Source organism: Branchiostoma belcheri, unplaced genomic scaffold, assembly GCF_001625305.1.
Source record: "Branchiostoma belcheri isolate BF01 breed outbred unplaced genomic scaffold, Haploidv18h27 scaffold11, whole genome shotgun sequence".
NCBI lineage: Eukaryota > Metazoa > Chordata > Leptocardii > Amphioxiformes > Branchiostomatidae > Branchiostoma > Branchiostoma belcheri.
The window spans coordinates 4030254-4045916 of record NW_017802491.1 but is presented as its reverse complement, the minus strand read 5'-3'; the positions used below and the strand labels follow the sequence as shown (position 1 = coordinate 4045916).

The following is a 15663-nucleotide window of genomic DNA, read 5'->3' as shown; positions in this document are numbered from 1 at the left end:
CATTACACCATAACACAAACGGGCTCTCCGGACTCGCGCCTTATTTGGTCAGATACTAGTAACAGCCTCACCTGGTTGGCCCAGTGTGTAACGTTCTATAGGTCGAACATGCTATACACAGGAGTGGAGAGGACCTAGAGTTACACAAAGCACAGAGAAAAGTTGACCATGGCCATATATGGAATGGTTGGAAGAAAAATACCATACTTGGGGTACAGTTCGGAGAACTATCAGAAAAGACCGGATAAGAATATTTGATATTGCTATTTCTGACGATGACATGACCCTGCTCGAAGGGTATAAATACAGTCATCAACCAAGCTCAACTAAGTTCTCTCAGGGGCAATTGCAGTTCAAGAACACTATAAGGTACATTGTTGTTTTTGCTCGTGAGTTTTTTCTTCATGTGGCTCAACTTCTTTTTTTCACAATTCTGTTATCATTTGATTACGCATCCCTTTTAGATAAGGCATTAGTTGTTACTGCTCTGCATGTGCACACAGTTATACGATGTATACGTAATTTTGAGAACAAATGTTTTATCCGCAGGTCCTATAGTACACAAAACCATGTATGAGGAGGATATCGCCGCCCTGGTCGTGGATAACGGCTCCGGCATGTGTAAGGCCGGCTTCGCGGGGGACGACGCGCCCAGGGCCGTCTTCCCGTCCATCGTCGGGAGACCGAGGCATCAGGTGAGAAATCCTTGTTACTGTTAAGGGAGGTCATGCATTGAGATTGGGTAAGATATGCCTATTCAAACCTATGTTATCTGTTCAATTTGTTTTACTATCACTTTTATTAATTTTGCTAACATTCTGTAACCGTCTTATAGGGTGTGATGGTCGGAATGGGCCAGAAGGACAGCTATGTCGGTGACGAGGCCCAGAGCAAGAGGGGCATCCTGTCACTCAAGTACCCGATCGAGCACGGCATCGTCACCAACTGGGACGACATGGAGAAGATCTGGCACCACACCTTCTACAACGAGCTGCGTGTCGCCCCGGAGGAACATCCAGTTCTCCTGACGGAGGCTCCCCTCAACCCCAAGGCTAACAGGGAAAAGATGACACAGGTATGCGGTAGACACTACCGACTCTTCACGTTTTCTAACGTTTTCATAACGTTTTCTATTTTACTAATGGAACTTGGCTTACCGCAATGTCCTCTTGAACCACAGGCCATGTTCGAAACGTTCAACTGTCCTGCCATGTATGTCAACATCCAAGCCGTGCTGTCCCTGTACGCCTCCGGCCGCACCACGGGGATCGTGATGGACTCCGGGGACGGCGTGACCCACACCGTGCCGATCTACGAGGGGTACGCCCTGCCGCACGCCATCCTGCGCCTGGACCTGGCCGGGAGGGACCTGACAGACTACCTGATGAAGATCCTGACAGAGCGCGGTTACACCTTCGTCACAACAGGTGTGTATGCTCTGGATAACTTTGATTTCTTTGGGCAGTGTATCATCATAGTTTTGAGAACTATCTTTTTTATCTGTTTTTTTACAATACCCGCTCTATCTCGCATCTCACAGCTGAGAGGGAAATCGTCCGTGACATCAAGGAGAAGCTGTGTTACGTCGCCCTGGACTTCGAACAGGAGATGGCGACGGCCGCCTCCAGTTCTAGTCTGGAGAAGAGCTACGAGCTGCCCGACGGCCAGGTCATCACCATCGGGAACGAGAGGTTCCGCTGCCCAGAGACACTGTTCCAGCCTTCCTTCATCGGTATGTGTCTGCTTTACATCTGCTGGCGTGTTTTGTAATCATTATGTTATATTTGAATCTCAGCGTGAATCGTATACTCCAGAAGAGAGGTGCATCGAGCCAAGCTGTTGTGAGGAAATTTAGGATTTCAAAACGACAGCACTATATGCAACTTAAACTTAATTATTTTCTGTCATTAAATTGATTCTTGTCATACCTCTACCTAGGTATGGAGTCAACTGGCATCCACGAGACCACGTACAACAGCATCATGAAGTGCGACATCGACATCCGTAAGGACCTGTACGCCAACACCGTGCTGTCCGGCGGCACCAGCATGTTCCCCGGTATCGCCGACCGTATGCAGAAGGAGATCACCGCCCTGGCACCCAGCACCATGAAGATCAAGATCATCGCTCCTCCCGAGAGGAAGTACTCCGTGTGGATCGGCGGGTCCATCCTGGCCTCCCTGTCCACCTTCCAACAGATGTGGATCAGCAAGCAAGAGTACGACGAGTCCGGGCCTTCTATCGTCCACCGTAAATGCTTCTAAACATACACATCAAATCTTGTTGCGTCAACTGATTGAGATTTTCTTAGCTCTGGCTGAACGGCCTACGGTTAATATGTTCTGTCTTTTGTAGTATCTTTTGTAGCAGAAAGACATAAGTATTTTTGTACTCTATCGACGACTCACGATCGACCTTGCTCTATTGTTTGACCAAGTTTACGCTGCACTTTATCATTTATGAAGTCTGCACGGTATTATGATTTCAGTACTATGTGGCGACTAGTAACATTATGCAATTGGTACACATGGATGTACTTGCTCTGATAGTCAAACTACTACTAATGACGATAGAAATGATGTGTAGAAAATCATAAGAAAATTACTATGGCAGGTGCAAGGCGTAGGTCTAGCTTTTTTTTTTGTGTACTAAAGTTTGCGAGCACACGACCACTACCCCGATTGTTGTATCATATTTTTTACTATGTTGGAGAGGGACCATTAGGGTTTAGAAGTACACTGTCGTGTAAGACAGTATGTTTGATGAAATTAGAACCCTATGGCTGTAGTGAGAATCACTGGAAAGATTGTCTTTATATATATATATATGAGATATATGAATTTTTTGTATCATTTCTGGCTACTTCAGTTACATTTCTGGTTACATTTCTAAGAAACACCATCATGTTGCAAGGTAAAAGAAAGAAAGATGTAAACGATTTTCGATTGTTCATTAGCGTCATACGTGACAATAATTGATTTTGTACCCAAGTTAATTTCAAGGGCCAAGAAAAGCGTGGCGAAGCCAGGTGGTATTTTCTACTTTACTGTCTTCCTAACCTAATCTTACTAGTGTACAAAGAATAGCTCTTCTGTCAACTCGATTCTCTCCCTCTCTTTTCTTTGTGCTCAATTCTATATGGAGAGAGTCCACGTTTGGTCTGAGAGAATAAACCTGGAATATGCAAGGAATCACTGCGCTGTTGTGATGTTTTCTTTTTACAGTACAGAAACAACGTAGCTCTATCGCGTGTGTTTGTGTGTATGTGTGTGTGCATGTGTGTGTGTCTATAGTGTGTGTCTGGGCGTGTGTGTATGTATGTATGTGTGCCCATACCCTCAGCAGTTGTGAGGGTATGGGCCGCCGGTTTTGAATAGTAGCACGGTTGAAGTCAAATATCGTTATGAGGCATAAAAAACCCTGGCCAACAAGTCAAAGGCAACCAATTTACTACCATATCACAACTGGTTGATTGGTAGCATCCCCCGTAAACTTTCTTAATCAAAGATTTTGGACACTAGAAATCAATTGCAAGCAGCAACCTTTCAACTTTTGCTGTTAGAATTTGTCCTAGTCTAAATGTGAACCAAAATGTTCACCAGTCACATTAGGATATACTTTGTTACCGCCGCTTCTATATAAAATTTGCTAGAGGTCATTCAAGGTTACGAACGTCACTGCCCTGAGGGAGCAATGACAGACGAACGAACTCCATGCCCTTATATGGTGGTTTTAGTGAGCTGACTGGGGTAAACATTGACGTACTTCAACGTTGCCCCGCTGTAACGTTACACGAGTATTTCATACCTAGGAATTCGGTAAAGCAAAGACAAATTGAAACTTGATTATATATCATTGTACAAGTTATTTTTATGTGCTAGTGCAAATCACTAGTACCCAAGGAAACTGCAAGGCCACATGACATGAGAATAATTCCACTGTAATAAAGATAATATTCGAAGTGTGAAGCTCCACAACATACTATTTGATATCTTCCATATACTCTGAAGACGCTACCATCATCTCTCCATATAGAAGGATGCCTACTATATACTCTGAGAGATAGATCCTGGCAACCATAATCAGATATATTCAGCGCTGAAATATAAATTTCCCACAAGTATGTACCTCTATGCTACTGTAAATCTATGATATTGATGGTTATATGAGTACATGACGTCATGTAATCTTCCCAGGCGACAGTTAACGGCACTTCTCATGTGTCATGAAGGACCTGCGCGTGTGTTCATGCCCATATTTGGTAATGTACAGGCACTGGGCTACCGGGTCAGGTGCAAACAGGGACAAATGATTATGTATGTAGCTATAGATAGCGCTGCTAGTGCAACATGTTTTGAAAAGTACATGTATGGGTTTGCAATGAATGTTTTGTTCAGGGGCAAGGAATAGGCATTGCATGGGGTGGACAAAATGAGCGTCTATAATGACAATGGCGCGGGGCCGGTACACACTTGTTGTAGAGGTTATGGTGAAAAGTAGCCTATACCAGACTTCGGGAAGCGGCTGGAAAGAGTCGAAATTGGCCGATAGACAGATGATATGCCATGGGAGTTGGTCCGGCGCCTAGGAGCGGCAAAATGTTCTTTCAGTGCGGACCAACTCCCCTGGCATGTCACTATTTTGGCCGATTTCTACTCTTTCCAACCGCTTCCCGAAGCCTGGCAGAGGCTAGGTGAGAACTACTTGTTGATTCTGTTGAGGTCCCACGATTAGCAATTCAGCGTAACATGTCACAGGTCAATATGTCAACAGCTATGTTGGGTGGATACTACATAACAAGCGCCGCCTAGCGGTTTACATTATCCTAGACGTCGTAAATCCTTGACTTTGATTATTTCAGCACTTGGACATTTTTGTACAATTGTCAGTTCAACTTCACACATCTTCAAGATTATCCCTATGAAAATGAGCTGTGACATACTGTTTGCAGTGACGTAATAATGTCCCGTTGGTGAAGCGATTCGTACATGACCAAATTTGGTGATGTAGATCAACCCTACGACTTGCTTGTCCGGCACCTATTATCAACAAAGAATCGATCGTACGGCGCTTTTGAAATAAAATTTCCGCTATGAAGTTCTGATAAGGCTCAAGTTGAGTAATGGCGATCACCTTGGCAATCTTATTTGATGTATGGTAGGTGAACCTTTGAGAAATTTCCTAGTCTGAGTGCTAGGTTGTTTCCAAGGGCCCGCACAGGCCAGTTTCTCAGCTCCCAAGGAGATTATACCACCACCACCCCCCTTCAGATAGGCACTCTTGCTAACTCAGGGCCTAGCGTGTTATGGGTCTGGCATCTAGGCTAGAAATCCCCCAGGTCATTATTTGACTAGCAACAACCCCCACCCACCCCGACACATCCCATCCCATTCTATGTATGGATCGGTAATACGTACTTGCAACCACCTGTTAATAGTTTTTTTCACAAGTAATATCCTGACAAGTGGTCGCTCATTTGATAACTGTTGACATGCGATTGTTTGAAGAATTGAACCTGGACTGTCGTCTGTCCCATAAGAATTTCGGAGACGTAAGAAATATGACTATGTCTGGGCGCACCTGTTTAAGGTCAACGGTCATACAACTATAATGTTCTAAATAAAAGTAGTATGGAGGCATGATGACATCACGGTTTTAAGAATTAGAGAAAAGAGGGGTTAACATAATCTACGCGAGTTGTGAAGGGTTGGCGTTGGTTTTCCACAATCATCTGTTTAGCTACGCCAAATGACGCATCCATTTTTATTTACATGTGCATTTTCGTAAAAAAATTATTTATCAAACATTTTCCTCGATAGATCTGCCGAGGGGAACAAGGTAATTATAGAAATGAGTTACAAGTACCAGTTGGCTGGAAGAGGTCATTATGCAAATGTCTTATCACACACATTACACCATAACACAAACGGGCTCTCCGGACTCGCGCCTTATTTGGTCAGATATTAGTAACAGCCTCACCTGGTTGGCCCAGTGTGTAACGTTCTATAGGTCGAACATGCTATACACAGGAGTGGAGAGGACCTAGAGTTACACAAAGCACAGAGAAAAGTTGACCATGGCCATATATGGAATGGTTGGAAGAAAAATACCATACTTGGGGTACAGTTCGGAGAACTATCAGAAAAGACCGGATAAGAATATTTGATATTGCTATTTCTGACGATGACATGACCCTGCTCGAAGGGTATAAATACAGTCAAGAACCGAGCTCAACTAAGTTCTCTCAGGGGCAATTGCAGATCAAGAACACTATAAGGTACATTGTTGTTTTTGCTCGTGAGTTTTTCTTCATGTGGCTCAACTTTTTTTTCACAATACTGTTATCATTTATCATTTGATTACGCATCCTTTTTAGATAAGGCATTAGTTGTGACTGCTCTGCATGTGCACACAGTTATACGATGTAATTTTGAGAACAAATGTTTTATCCGCAGGTCCTATAGTACAAACAACCATGTATGAGGAGGATATCGCCGCCCTGGTTGTGGATAACGGCTCCGGCATGTGTAAGGCCGGCTTCGCGGGGGACGACGCGCCCAGGGCCGTCTTCCCGTCCATCGTCGGGAGACCGAGGCATCAGGTGAGAAATCCTTGTTACTGTTAAGGGAGGTCATGCATTGAGATTGGGTAAGATATGCCTATTCAAACATATGTTATCTGTTCAATTTTGCTAACATTCTGTAACTGTCTTATAGGGTGTGATGGTCGGAATGGGCCAGAAGGACAGCTATGTCGGTGACGAGGCTCAGAGCAAGAGGGGCATCCTGTCACTCAAGTACCCCATCGAACACGGCATCGTCACCAACTGGGACGACATGGAGAAGATCTGGCACCACACCTTCTACAACGAGCTGCGTGTCGCCCCGGAGGAACATCCAGTTCTCCTGACGGAGGCACCACTCAACCCCAAGGCTAACAGGGAAAAGATGACACAGGTATGCGGTAGACACTAACGACTCTTTTCATAACGTTTTCTATTTTACTAATGGAACTTGGCTGACCGCAATGTCCTCTTGAACCACAGGCCATGTTCGAGACGTTCAACTGTCCCGCCATGTATGTCAACATCCAAGCCGTGCTGTCCCTGTACGCCTCCGGCCGCACCACGGGGATTGTTCTCGATACCGGGACGGCGTGACTCACACCGTGCCGATCTACGAGGGGTACGCCCTGCCGCACGCCATAGAGCGTCTGGACCTGGCCGGACGTGACATGACCGACTACCTAACCAGGCTGCTGACCGAGAGAGGACACAGTCTGGTGACCACTGGTAGGTTGCTCTGATTTGTTTGTTTTTTTTTACTCCTGTTTTATCTTTTACTTGTGCTATGTCCTCACGTAGCACCACAACATCTCATTGGCTCACTCTTTGAGGGATCATGCAGCATGTTTCCTTCCTTGTGTTTTACACTATCAACAAAAGTGACATTTATTTGTTTCTCCAGCTGAAAGGGAGATTGTCCGTGACATGAAGGAGAAGCTGTGTTACGTCTCCCTGGACTTCGAGCAGGAGATGGCGACGGCCGCTTCTAGCTCTGCCCTGGAGAGGAGCTACGAGCTGCCCGACGGCCAGGTCATCACCATAGGGAACGAGAGGTTCCGCTGCCCAGAGGCACTGTTCCAGCCTTCCTTCATCGGTGAGTACTAGCTACTGTTGCGGAACAACGATATATATTTAACATGAACGATAAACTACCATGGGTGCTATCATTAATTGGCAAAAGTGCACAATGGGCTAAAAATATGAAAAACGAAGTCAAAGTTAATACTTTTCGGTTTAAAACTATATATTGAACTTCAATGATTACAGGCATGGAAGCTGTAGGCATCCACGAGACCACGTTCAACAGCATCATGAAGTGCGACATCGACATCCGTAAGGAACTGTACGCCAACACCGTGCTGTCCGGCGGCACCAGCATGTTCCCCGGTATGGCCGATCGTATGCAGAAGGAGATCACCGCCCTGGCACCCAGCACCATGAAGATCAAAATCATCGCTCCTCCCGAGAGGAAGTACTGTGTCTGGATCGGCGGGTCTATCATCGCTTCTCTGTCCACCTTCCAACAGATGTGGATCAGCAAGCAAGAGTACGACGAGTCCGGCCCGGCTATTGTCCACCGTAAATGCTTTTAATCCGCTTTTTTATAACAGTTTTATCAGTTCGCGTGTTCATCATATGCTTTAAAGTAGCGATTGATAGCATCGTTTGATGTTTGATGTCTATGATGGCTGTTTACAGGTAACGCTCATGACTTATTTGTGGAGCACTCGGAAAAAAGCACAAAGCAATACTATAACACATGAACTGCGCCGCTATAAGTAGTACAATGTACCTTCATATAGGTGCTGAGAATGTATTTCTTATGGCAAAGTGTCCGTGACGCAAAATATTATAGTCTTTTTACTAAGCTGTAAATAGGTCTGCTTAAAGCAACTTTGACGGTAATAAATTATGTTTTTTGAAGAGCCCTCTTGCCTTTTGTCATTGACTGACATTGTTTCTTGGCGTCTGCCCCTCCTCCATACACTAATAACATGTTGTGAGTGTTGTGAATTGAAGATTAGCTCTGATATTCTTATTCTTTATCTAGAATTGAAGAAGTCTTCAACAATACATCGCGCTTTGTTCTCAGAGCACAGTTTAAACATTTTGCAAGAAAACAACATCGATACCACTAGTTTGCGGCCCAGAGAGTGGATGGCAAAGGTTCTAGCATGCCCTCAAATAGTATTCTGTTGTTTTGGTCTAAAGTTCACCCGGTGTCTACGTTGTTAGATCAAGTTTCACAATTGTACAATCTACAATGTGGAAAAGCGTAGTAACTGAAGTGGCTATGTTCATGGCCGACGGAGCTGCTCTTAGTTCATGGAAGGCTTTCCCCATGGGCATGAAGTGATGAAAACAAATGAATAAAAGTGTTTATGTCTACTGCTAGAGACACCTGTAATAGGTCAAGGGGCATATACAGCCATGATTCCAAATAAGGAGATATACTAGAACATTTGTAATATGTTTCCAAATAAGGAGATATAATAGCAGCCTTCGCACGTGTTAGATCTGAGGCCTGGGGTAGTTCCGTGAAGGGGGGGGGGGGTACTTGAGCCCCTATGAATGTCTCCTCCCTATCTGATTCCAATTTTCATCAGAGGTTAAGATCGACTTCCAACAGCGTACGGCAGGGTGAACTTCATCGGTGACGTTGGTGAACTCCTCCTGATTTTCCCCGGGTCTGCCCCCATGAGTAAATGTCAAGCCGTGTCAAGCAGCCGCTATCTGGCGGCGGTGTTGACATTCGGACCGGCTCCTAAGTTTGTGTACCTGCGCTGGTTAACACGGGCAGTCAGCTGTGCATACGTGACTACTGTCATCACTCACACCGTACGAAATATTATGTCCAGCTTTCAATCGGTGAATACAAAGAAGATAACTTTAACGTTTACGGCGAAATGTAGCAAGGAAACTTGAATATTAGTCACAGTTTTATGTAAAACATTGCATGTTGTTTCTCCCGTTATGAGAAAACACACACGACACATTTTATCTTGAAAGTTCATCTATGTTGGTAGAAGTCATTATCACGGCACAAATATTTTACATTATCCAGAAAAAAGACCATTCCAGTGTAATTACCCCCTCTTTGTTTTAGGTGATAAAACAATCGACCTCTGTACCTGAAGTCACCTGGTTAAATGTACTGCCACACCTCCTTTGTAATCAATGCCTCGCTCCATGCTTGTGGGAGGTGCCCTGATAAAATACACACGGCTGACACGGCAAATTTGGTCTCTGGAAATTGTCGTACATACAACAAACTTGCACAAAGCAGGGAAACCTGTACTGAGATATACATGTGTAGTGAACTCCTGTCGACTGGATTTTGTCTATGCTGAACTAAATTTATTATCACGCCCCCAAACTTGTGAGGGCATGTGCGATAACACATGACAAGTGTCTGCCTAAAAAGCAAACAATAGATTATATAAAACAAACGCACTCATTGACTCATTATATACAAGCGTGCCTTATATGGGCAAGGTTGACAACTTCTGTTTGGTGACCATTGTCCGCTTCTGATTGGTTCTTCTATGTTTGATATATCTATAGACGTAAGGGATGGTTCAGAAAGAATCGAAAAGTTGTTTGTTGGACGAGGAGGGAGCTCGAAGCAACTTTGTTCATACTTTGCTTTACAACTTTTCCTTGGAAGTATAAGTAGTCTACTGCTTGACTTGTCTTCAACTTCATTGAGTATTCGTTGCCTTCGATACCACTGGTGCATTTTTCTCAGTTTCTACCCATCCCATCAATGTACTTCATGATTCTCCCCTTTTAGGATTCAATGATATAATAATTCTGGGCGGTCCCTACATGTAACACTTCCGAAGAACCATACAAGAACCACTGCGCATGCTCCGGAAAACTCAATCCTACAGGTGGTTGAGACAGAGATTTTGGGTGAGGGTGTTGAAGAGGCATCACCTGTGTCATTTCCTCCTGTTCAGGTAGGTACTCGAGTCTGCTATTTAAGATTCCCGTGGACTTCGTTCGCCGTACCTGGTTATTCCGCTATGTAGTCACCACACCTGAGTGGTATAACGTGCAGTACTTGTTGACTTAAGGCTCCGCCCACAACTAGGTTTAAACCGCTTTTTGAATCGTGAACACATGTCCTTTGTAAAAACCCAGGTAGAACGGTAGCAGTGTAAAACGACCATGTGTGACGAGGAGGACACCTCACCGGTGGTTGTGGATAACGGCTCCGGCATGTGTAAGGCCGGCTTCGCGGGGGACGACGCGCCCAGGGCCGTCTTCCCGTCCGTAATAGGGCGTCCACGCCACCAGGTAAGCCATTCCTTCTGTTATATGGAGTCTCCCATTCTCATTATAGTTTGGTAGCAGCAAGGCTGTAAAATCCCATCATAAACTGTTATATACCAATAACTGTGATATCAATTGTTGTAGATGTTGGGTCATTGATTAAATCTGTTTACACACACTTAAGGCTACAATGGTAGGCATGGGCCAGAAGGACAGCTATGTCGGTGACGAGGCTCAGAGCAAGAGGGGCATCCTGTCACTCAACTACCCCATCGAGCACGGCATCGTCACTAACTGGGACGACATGGAGAAAGTCTGGCATCATACCTTCTACAACGAGCTGCGTGTCGCTCCCGAAGAACACCCCATTTTATTGACAGAAGCGCCTCTGAATCCAAAGTCCAACAGGGAAAAGATGACACAGGTATGCGGTGCACTCATAATGTGTTTTTCTATTTGTCTTGTCCAAGCCACTAGCAAATAAGTCACATTTTTGCACTATCAATTGTTCCAACAATATCGATCTGTCAAAACCACAGATTATGTTCGAGACCTTCAACTGTCCCGCCATGTACATCAACATCCAAGCCGTGCTGTCCCTGTACGCCTCCGGCCGCACCACGGGACTGGTGATGGACTCCGGGGACGGCGTGACCCACACCGTGCCGATCTACGAGGGTTACTCCCTCCCCCACGCCATCCAGCGGCTGGACCTAGCCGGGAGGGACCTGACAGATAACCTGATGAGGATCTTGAGAGAGAGGGGATACAGCTTCAATAGCACAGGTGCGCCAGTGGTACTCAGTGATCAGAATCCTATACAACTCAAACGTAAACATTATTCACAATGACAAACATAATTAACGTGGTACGAGGTATTGAAATAAACAAATTCTGATGTTATCTATTTCTAGCTGAGAGGGAAATTGTCCGTGACATCAAGGAGAAGCTGTGTTACGTCGCCCTGGACTTCGAACAGGAGATGGTGACAGCTTCCACCAGCTCTACCGTGGAGAAGAGCTACGAGCTGCCGGACGGACAGATCGTCATCATCGGCGACGAGAGGTTCCGCGCCCCGGAGACATTGTTCCAACCTGCCTTTATAGGTAAGCTGACATATCATCTAAAACTGTATCATATATATACAGTATACTAGTACTACACCACCCTAGAATACTCAAATGCGAATTCATACATAAGGCCAGGTCTAATGAAGGTATCGACAACGGAAGAAATTTAATACTACTGACTGTTGGCAAAGGAAACGACCTAGTACAGTATGAAAATCAGGTGATATAATATTGTACGGAACTAAAGATAATCATGATCACCCATACCATCAATGTTGCAGGCGTAGAGTCACACGGCATTCATGAGCTGACCTATGACGGTATCATGAAGTGCGACATCGACATCCGTAAGGACCTGTACGCTAACGTGGTCCTGTCGGGCGGGACCACCATGTACCCCGGCATCGCCGAGCGCATGCAGAAAGAGATGAGCGACATGGCACCCAGCACCATGAAGGTCAAGATCAATTCGCTCCTCCCGAGAGGAAGTACTCCGTGTGGATCGGCGGTTCCATCCTCGGATCCCTCTCCACTTTCCAAGAAATGTGGATCAGTAAAGAAGAGTATGACGAGTCCGGGCCGGGTATCGTCCACCGTAAATGCTTCTAGTTTTGTTCCAACGCTGCTTGTATCGGAGTAGGCTTAACCAATACAATGAATATATCCATCCCGAGCAATACAATAAACATGCAAGTATAAAGGGCGAGCCTTGATGGCACAAATATATGAAGTGTCTTTAAAGTAGCTATTGTTAAACGAACTACGAATAACTATATGATGCGAATTGTGCATCTTCCATACTTAGCTTTGTAGATAATGCTATTTATATTTCCTTGTACAGGATATGTGGTACAGTCCAATAAAACATCCAACGTGTCGTACCGCTTATTCATACAACATGTTTATTCTGACAGTTTTCTTGTTTTCGTATCGTGACTGGGGAAAGTCTCCCCACGATGATAAATGAATCAATGTTTTGTAGTTCTGACCAGTTCATGACACCCACTTTAAAGCTAGGTAGATTGCGTGTTAGCTTCCGAACGTTGTAGAGAGGTATCATTAAATGATCTTACATAGAGCGGCTTAGAAAGATGAGCTCAAGTTGTGACATAGTTTAAAATTTCGCGAAAGTGGTCATGTTTCCCCATAACAGTGACTGTTCATAGATTAGTATCCTTATCATTCCTTTGGATCAAAATGAAATACTATAGTACGTGATCAGAAGATCGAATGTCCTAGTTCCCAAACCAACGTCATTCGGAGGGTTTATTCCTATTTATAGCAATGACGTCATTCTGAGTGACGTATCCAGGTGCGATATTCAAAGCAGTAAGGTCAGGTGTCAGAGGTCAGACTACGCAGGACAACCAGGAAGTGTGGCGCTAGGAGATTTGGACGACACCTGGAACCACTTCTATGCCATTAATAAGTCTTTGAGGGACAGATACTAGTAGTATAGAGCAAACATGAGTGATAGTGATGATGATAATGATAATGATACCATCGCGGTGGTTATAGACAACGGCTCCGGTACCTGCAAGGTCGGCTTCTCCGGAGAAGAGGTGCCCCTGTCTATCTTCCCGTCTGTTGTGGGGAGGCCAAGAGGCTCAGCACAGGTAAGGACGTATCGTAGTAGGAATATACACACTTCAATCATGAGTGGCTTGGTAATGTAACGCATAAGAGTAACAACTGAAATCTTGGCCTTCTCTCCTGACAGACTTCTAAAAGCCAGACGGAAAGTAAAGAGAACTACGTCGTCGGTGACGAGGCAATAAGCAAAAGGGGAATCCTGGCCGTGAAGTATCCCGTCGAACACGGCGTTATCACCAACTGGGACGACATGGAGAAGATCTGGCACCACACCTTCTACAACGAGCTGAGCGTGGATCCTGAGGAACATCCAGTCTTGTTGTCAGAACCAACCATGAATCCTAAAGTCAACAGGGAGAAAATGACAGAGGTATATTTATTTACCTCCGGCTAAGGAGGTATTGTTTTCGATGTGTTTGTGCAAGAAGGTTAGAACCTCCTAGACAGTGTGTGTATGTTTGCCTGTGTGCTGTAGGCATTACAATACACTGCTACAGAATGACAAGAAGTGACTCCCAATGGAGAATTAGTAACTGCATATTGACCTTAGGGTCAAATTGGAAGTCTAAATAGTCTCCCCGCAGGCTGGGAGGAAGTGATTGCTCCACCCACACAGCCTACTGCAAGTTACCCACTTAGAGCATGTAACAACAAGCTCTCATCTTGTACATGTGAGATTGTCCTTTATATGCCAGACCATCTTTTATGTTATGCCAATAGATTTACAAATACTGCTTCCTTGAGGTTTCAAATCTCCTATTTCTTGTTCTTTGAAGAGCAATCCTTTAAAAAGCGTCTTCACTCGTCCTCCATTATAAGTAGCACTGAATGCCACCTGTTGTTCACTATACCTAGAACACAGTTACCAACATTTTGTCGAAACACAGGTCATGTTCGAGACGTTCACCGTTCCCGCCATGTACGTACAAAACCAGCCTGTCCTGTCCCTGTACGGCGCCGGCCGCTCCTCGGGGATCGTGGTGGACTCCGGGGACGGTGTGACCCACACCGTGCCGATCTACGAGGGGTACGCCCTGCCGCACGCCATCTCCCACCTGGACCTGGCCGGGAGGGACCTGACAGACCAACTCATGAAGCTTCTATCAGAGAGGGGATGCAGCTTTACAACTTCAGGTACGCAACTATCAATCAAAAAGGAACATCTGACTTGTTTTAGGGCCGGGGTAGTGAGTGGGTGGTGTAACAACAGATAAATACCGTGTCAGAGTTTCTTGCTCACTCACGCTAATTTGGAAATCTGTCTCAAGTATTTCGATTTCAATCTGCTGCCCCAAATTTTTTTTTCATTTAGCTGATCGAGAAATCGCTCGTGACATAAAGGAGAAACTCTGCTATGTCGCCCTGGACTTCAAGGAGGAGATGGCGACGGCCGCCTCCAGTTCTAGTCTGGAGAAGAGCTACGAGCTGCCCGACGGCCAGGTCATCACCATCGGGAACGAGAGGTTCCGCTGCCCGGAGATAATGTTTCAGCCAAATTTAATGGGTGAGCAGGACATTTATCAGATTAGATTTCTGAGTGGTTATAATATGATAACTTGTATTGATAGAAATTATTTCAGGTAATGACATAACTTCATTACTTTTCACATTACTATCTACATTCAATAATGCCGCCTACGTTTTTAACCCTATTTGAAATGTAAACACAGGTATGGAGATGCCAGGCGTCCTCGAAATCACATTGAACACAGTCAAGAGATGTGACGTAGACATAACAAAACACATGTACTCCAACATCGTGCTGTCCGGCGGCAACACCATGTTCCCTGGGTTCGCCGAGCGTATGATGCAGCAGGAGATCACCGCCCTGGCACCCGTCAACACGAAGATCAAGACCGTCGCTCCTCCCGACAGGAAATATTCCGCATGGATCGGTGGGTCCATCCTGGCCTCCCTGTCTACCTTTAAAGAGATGTGGATCACTAAAGACGAATACGATGAGTCCGGCCCGGTTATGGTTCACCGCAAATGTTTTTAGTTCCCTCTGTGCAACATCAGACATCAGTAGTCTAATTGCGCAACTGTATGTTGAACTTGGCAACAGAATTTGAGAGTCTGTTACCAGATTTTTGTAACGTACAAATTGTCTTCATTGTAAATATCAAAAGCTTAAAAAGGAAACGTAGTGCGTGTTTA

At 45.1% G+C, this 15663-nt stretch overlaps 2 pseudogenes across 1 annotated transcript; both read left to right on the top strand.

Moving 5' to 3' along the window:
• Window positions 1-554: 554 nt before the first annotated feature.
• LOC109485903 lies at window positions 555-8483 on the top strand (annotated as a pseudogene). Its single transcript, XR_002141158.1, has 10 exons — window positions 555-695; window positions 836-1075; window positions 1181-1427; window positions 1541-1732; window positions 1939-2250; window positions 6456-6601; window positions 6717-6956; window positions 7046-7291; window positions 7467-7658; window positions 7832-8483. The product of XR_002141158.1 is annotated as an uncharacterized LOC109485903 (transcript).
• Window positions 8484-10339: 1856 nt separating this feature from the next.
• On the top strand, window positions 10340-15510 carry LOC109485913 (annotated as a pseudogene).
• The last annotated feature ends 153 nt before the right edge of the window (window positions 15511-15663 follow it).